Here is a 6,594-nt window from a genome sequence, read left to right as displayed (position 1 = left end):
CCTTATTTATTTTGAAGTGTTGATTTTATTTTTGAACCCTTATTTATTGTGAAGTGGTGATTGTATTTTCCAAACCTTACTTATTTTGAAGTGTTGATTGTCTGAAAGACCTTACACATGAATTGCCCCATATGGGATTTGAAGCGATGACCTCAGCATTACCAGCACCGTGCTCTAACCTGCTGAGCTAACCTACCTTACAAACTGTTGAGTTTCCATGGATTTAAGAAGAACTTACATGATCTTACCACAATGAAGATTTGATAAAAGTGCTTATATTCTAATGTTTTTCAAAACAACATACATAATATTTTATTTTCCAGAGATTTTGTATTTTGAAGTGTTATTATTTTTGAACCATTTTTAATTTTCAAGTGTTGATTGTATTTCAGAGATTTTTTATTTTAATGTGTTAATTTTATTTTTGAACCATTTTTTATTCGTAAGTATTCATTTTATTTTATAGCCATTTAGCCAAGTCTCTGTAGAACCATTTGTCTCTGCTAATGACATTTTCAATAAATTTTTTTGATCCCAGGCTTAGTTTATGGACTGAAATGTGAAATTAGGCACAAGTATAAGTCTGGCAGTTTGTTCACCAAGTTACTGTGCTCTCTGAGAGGATCTGTGGTATTTGACATCGTTCCATGCTCGTTATTAGTCTCTCACAAAATGTGGATCATCTACCAGGAACAGTGGAAAGAGCATGAGTTTCTGTAGTGTAGTGGTTATCACGTTTGCTTCACACGCAAAAGGTCTCTGGTTCGAAACCAGACAGAAACAAATTTTGCATGTTCTATTCATCACAGGTGTTTACTAAAGGTCAACAAGGGTTCTGTGGTGTCATGGTCTGTACTCTGAATCCAGGCATCTGAGTGCAAGCCTCAGTTGAAATTTTCATGTTGCATCTCACATCATCAACTTTGGAACCTCAAACTGAAAAAAGCAGAGAAGTTCAGTTCCTGTAGTGTAGTGGTTATTGTGTTTGCTTTACATGCAAAAGGTCTCTGGTTCAAAACCAGACAGAAATGGTTTTTGTGCTTAATGCATCTCTTGGGGTGCAGTGAGACAACAAGAGCCTTCCTCTTTCATGATGGTTCATTTGCCAATCGACTTCAATGTAGGCTTCTTTGAAATCAAAGCTACTTTACTTCAATTACCAATTGGCAATTATATGGTGTAAAAACGATGAGGATTATTAATCACTCTATCATCTGAATATTTGATGAAAAGCATGTGAAAGTAATACAGAAGAAAGAGAAAGCAACCCTGTACAAAAGCTTTAGATGACTAGAAAAATAGCTATTGACACTCACACACTGAGATCTCCCATTTAAAATGTATGAAATCCAGATTAACATTAAATTTGAACTGGTTTTTGTAAAAACACTTTCAATGAATCACATTTTTTTTTCAATTACATTTCTTTTATAATTTGTCTTTTTTTATGTTTTTCAGCAGTCTTTTGAATCACAAAGAGTAATTGGACTTTTGATTTTTCTGTTAGAGAAAGGTAGGCATATGAGTCACCAACAAATTGCAAAAGTGTCACATTAATCACAGTCATTCATCTATTGTGTGACTTTTTTGGGGGTTTTATTGTCTGCTTTCAGTCAATAAGCGCAAGAAAATTTGCCACATTAGCATTTTCTCACCCAACTTGCAAAGATAAGTAAAGATACCTGTTCTGATGACATAAAGAGAAGACAGGGGAACAGGAAGGGAGAATTCTAATATTCCAAAATCTAATCCAAATCTATTTGTCTCACAAGAATCTGAATACTTTATCTCTAATAGATTGTTTTATCCCTTTTGGCATCCACTAGCGTGTAAAATTAGTTTGAAATATTTTCCCCAAGCCTTTATGCTTACCTCTAAGATGTTTTCTTCTTTCTATTATTATTATTATTATTATTATTATTATTATTACTACCCTGTAGCATTTTAAAAAGATACAGACCTGAGTTTTGCCTTTGCTCAGAACTTTCCATTTGTTTAGTTTTTAGTTTTTAGATGGTGGATTTAGTTCAGTTTGAAACAAAAAAAATTGAAAGTATAACCAGATTTCGATGGCAAAAGTAAAGTGCCCTGCAGCAAAACACTTTGAATGTCACCCCTTTGATTCTAACATACATGCACTATTCAGAACAAGGATAAATCATATAAACTTCAAATACATTACAAGTCTTCACGCTGGACAAAAAACCCTTGATTTTTTTCCACTTCTAAACCCACTTATTTAATTTTTAAGTATCCTAACAAATATAGCAGTTTACCACTCTGAAAAGTTGTTTAAAAAATATTGTGACCGTTTTCTGCATACTTTGCACACTATTTTATTTTCCTAGCTTCATTTGTTTATACAGTAAGACACATTTGACTAAATTCAATAATCAATTTCTTGGTTTTAAATCTGACCTAAAGGAAATAGTGTATTTTCTCCAGTTGTACAAATGACTTTCTTTAAAATGTACTTGAGATGAGATGCTGCTTCCAAAACAAGGATTAGTTTAGTGAGTTTCAAGTCTCTCTGGCTGTATATGAATACCCTGAAAAATAAAATTTCAGCTCTGTCAGGATATTTGCATATCGCCCCTAGCCAAGGCAATGTGCAAAAGCCTACTTGGGTTTTACAGAAAGAGAGACAGTCTTGTACAAAACAGTCTGCATAGTGTTTGTTGATGGCTACTGTCAACTTAAAGAGAAGCTGCTGTAGTCTGGCTTATTCATTTATGTTTAGTTTTGCATTAACTCCCAAGCTTAATCAAAAACTCTGAAGCCACATACAGTCTAAGAATTTTGCATACTGTGTTCACATGTCCATATTAGAGTTAACTTGGCAGTGTTTAAGCAGATGTTTGGTTGTGGCTGTGTCATCTGATAAATCTGCTGCTTTCCTGGCAGTGAGGAATGTTGGCTCCTCTCCTTGTCTTATCTAGGGGAAGCAGCTCCGACAGAAAATCTGACACCAAAAATTCTTGCACAGGGGGAATTTGAAACAGCTTGCCCATAATTAGAATTAATGTGAGGAAGAAAGCGAGGGAAATGAACCATCACAACAATGATCAGTTCTTATTACGGATCACTTATCATTTTTTAAACAGGCCAATGACTGGTGTGGCTTTTTAAAAACTGAAATACAGAAAATTGCACTTGTTTGTGCCTTGCCTAGGGAGGCAAATTAAATTTGGGAATTGAATATTAAAACCGTGAGTCATCCATGAAAGGCACCATATCATATTGTACTAGGAAATAAAAAAAAAAAAAGATCATAACTTTACATAAAGATATGATATATACATCTTCATTATTCTGCTTTGTGCCCTTAATTTCCAGCAATCTTTAGTTTCTGTTAAGAGATGAAAAATTCTTGAACATTAAAAACCTTTTGACTCGTTAAATCCTCTCTTATGCCCGGGTTCAGAAAAATGCTGTGCGCAAAGACTGAGATCACGCAGAGATAACAGCGTCACAATAATCAGCATTTATTCAAGACAGATGCATACTATGACCAGACAAACATCACATAACATCAGAAACCTCAGAGCACAAACAACACATGAATTTACCTGAGAGAGAAAAAGACAAAAGATGGAAACGACAAACAAAAAGCAAAGACGTCTTTGGAGAAGTTGCAAGCGCAAAATCTGATTTGTTACTTCTGTGTAGAAAGTTTTATCCTCTTGTATTTAATTTATTCAAATAAGGCGTACCTTTGCTCCTCCAACCAGGAGCTATCTCTGACCTGCTATCTGAAGCCTAAACTCCTGCCGTGTTTACGGCCTTTCACAAATGAATGTGAAAAGCTGGAACTTCCACTGTATTGTTTTCTCACAGACAAAAGGCAATTCAAACGATCCTAGCAAACCATCTGCTGGAACTACAGTTAAAATAAAGGTCAATAGGCCAGAATAAGTTACTGATTTAAAACCACAATTTAGGCCATTTGAATCAAGACATGTTAAGTTTTAAAACTAGCTTATTTTAAATTTATTTTCTCAACATTTCCCACTTGCATGATTTTATTAGAAAGCATTGCAAGAAATATTGCAAAATTTTGTTGTCAAACCCATCCTGCACATAGTCAGGTTCTTTCAGTACATGAAATGAATCTTGTATCATAAGGACATGCTGTACAGTTGCTCAACCTCATGTTCAGGTATATAGAAATGAACTTCACTCTACTATCTTCCACATAACAGAGCTTCTCATTAATCTGTGGCTGCTCAGCGGAAATAAATGCAATCTGTATGGAAATGCATGCTGCTAAGTGACAACACCATCTTTCTTTAATAGTGTAGTGTGTCCTCTGTGTTCTCATGTCTTGTTTTCATCATATGAGTAGGAGTCAGTGGATGGTGCGGTTTCTTGTTGTTGCCACTTCAAATCATTCAAGGGCTTAACAAGGAGGTGTAGTTGTGGGCATGTTTCAAATTTTATCCACATACGAGGGTTGAATATCACTTCAATGTGGCTGGCAACTCAGTGCATCACTATTTGTTCTAAAACTGTGCAATTCCATATAATAAGATTTGATGCATGGGCATGGGAGGTAATTATGCTTTGTTTCTGAATGATATTTATTCAATGATATCAAAGTAAAGTTGCAATAATTCTGTTCTATTTTGCCATTAATGATGCTGTAGTGAAAGCATGTACATCAGCATAAATATAAAGACATAAAGTGACTTGATGTTTCTGTTAAAGATTTAAGTCCTGTTAAACCTTTAAACTTCATGATAATGATTTGATACATTTTCCATACGTTTCATTTCAAGCATTTGGCATTCCGAAGTGAGTATGTTGACACTAAAGCATGAGATGAAATAATGTTACTGGGTATTGCTGTGACTTAGTATCTCCTGTGATATAGTCATTATGACTTTCATGTGAATTAGTTTTTTAATATTGTTGGTTTATGAGGTCATAGAATTATGTATAATAAAAGGTTAAATACATATATTATGTGGGATCAATAAATTCCTATGTTATTGTTTGTCCACTCTCATTGAACTGATTACACAGTTCAATAAGAGTGAACTGCCTCCCAGTTCACTCTTTGTGCATGAACTGATAGACATATTTTCTTCTTCAGTTGTTGCTTTTTTAAAATTGAAATAATCTAAATATACAGGTAGAAAATCTTCTTTAGGAATAAAATAAAAATAAAAAAGCCCTCTTACCATTGCTGAATTAAAATATGCAAAATTAAATTAGATGTTTCTATGAAGGTATTTTTGATGCAAGACTATTTGTGCATTGTAACTGGGTATTTGAAGTCAGAGAAAAATCCCAAAGGAGTTGTATAGCAGTAGATTTTTTCAGTTGTTCTTAAATACAAAACAATAGCTACTCCTCCTCAAATGTTATTATTAGTCACATAAAACAATCTTATAGTTATAATTGCCTCTTAGTCCAGTAAATTGAGTGTAAATAATTCACTCACCTTAATTAACATCTTCCAAGAGACACATGTTTCCATCATATTTTGCCCTAACACAGACACAAGTGTGTGAATGCAACCGCATTAAACCGCTGATGAGTCATAAATGCTGCTTTACAAGTCACATCTTCTTTTTTGGTATGCTCATATTTTGTACAATTTGCTACACTGATATGTGGAGCAAAATTATTTGTGACCTGAAGGTAATTCATATGCCATATAGCAGGGAGAGATACCTAAATTACTCATGCTCAGGACAATGGGGCCTCAAAGTGGTGTGCGGGGGAGTCTGAATCTGTTTGTCTGCCATTCAACAGATATTAAATCACAAAAACATTCCACCAACTCTTTAACATGCAAAAATAAAAGCTTTTTGTGATGAATTTTCTTCAGGAACAGCAGTTGATCAACAGGATTAGGCAAACTGTGCTGATGAGATTGTAAAATTTAACAAATTGACTTTTGCCGATTTTTCTGCATTTTTCTTCCCAAACAGCTGAAGCCGCCATTCAGAAGACCTCCATTGCTCCACACTAGAAAAGTCTTCAGAAGTAGAGAACTGTAGTTTTTTTTTTTTTTTTTTTTTTATCACAGATGCCACTTTTAATTGTCACTTGAACATATTAGATATTGACACAAGAAAATCCTAAAGAAATGACTTTATACAGAAGTGTATTAGAATTTTTTACACTGCTTTTCCTAGAAAACAGAGGAGAGTTTCTTTTTTTAAGGAGCTAAAAATGTGTAAGTTTTAGAACTGTAATTAAGAAAACCCGAGTTCTTTTCATGTCTGGTTATTATATTTCTTTATTCCATGCACCTTATAAAAAAACTCAAGTGTTCAAGCAATTTGAAGTGCTAATTAGGTTGACAGTGGACCATGAAGGCTGTGAGTTAATCTTGGTTTCCGCAGTGCTCATTAGGATGATTGCATTTCAGCTGAGAAGCTGATGTTTTATGTAACAATGCCAATTTAACCAGGCATTTCGGTGGACTGCAGGGGTGGTGAGTATGTCTCCCTCAAGCTCAGATCCTTTGCCAGAGGCCAGGGAGTTTGAGGGATTTCTGCAGCATTGTAGTTGTTACTAGGAGAGCCACTCCATGGGTTTAAGGGTTACCTCCCCAGCGTCCCTATTACCTTTGGGAGATGT

General features: G+C 34.7%; 1 non-coding gene across 1 annotated transcript; it reads left to right on the top strand.

Annotated features, from left to right (window-relative positions):
- The first annotated feature begins 710 nt into the window (after positions 1-710).
- trnav-cac (transfer RNA valine (anticodon CAC)) lies at positions 711-783 on the top strand. The gene has a single exon. It is a non-coding gene; the product is annotated as a tRNA-Val (tRNA).
- The last annotated feature ends 5,811 nt before the right edge of the window (positions 784-6,594 follow it).

The sequence above is a fragment of the Poecilia latipinna genome, unplaced genomic scaffold (assembly GCF_001443285.1).
Source record: "Poecilia latipinna isolate Pla-1442-1.1 unplaced genomic scaffold, P_latipinna-1.0 Scaffold461, whole genome shotgun sequence".
NCBI lineage: Eukaryota > Metazoa > Chordata > Actinopteri > Cyprinodontiformes > Poeciliidae > Poecilia > Poecilia latipinna.
This window is presented reverse-complemented; position numbering and strand designations above follow the sequence as displayed.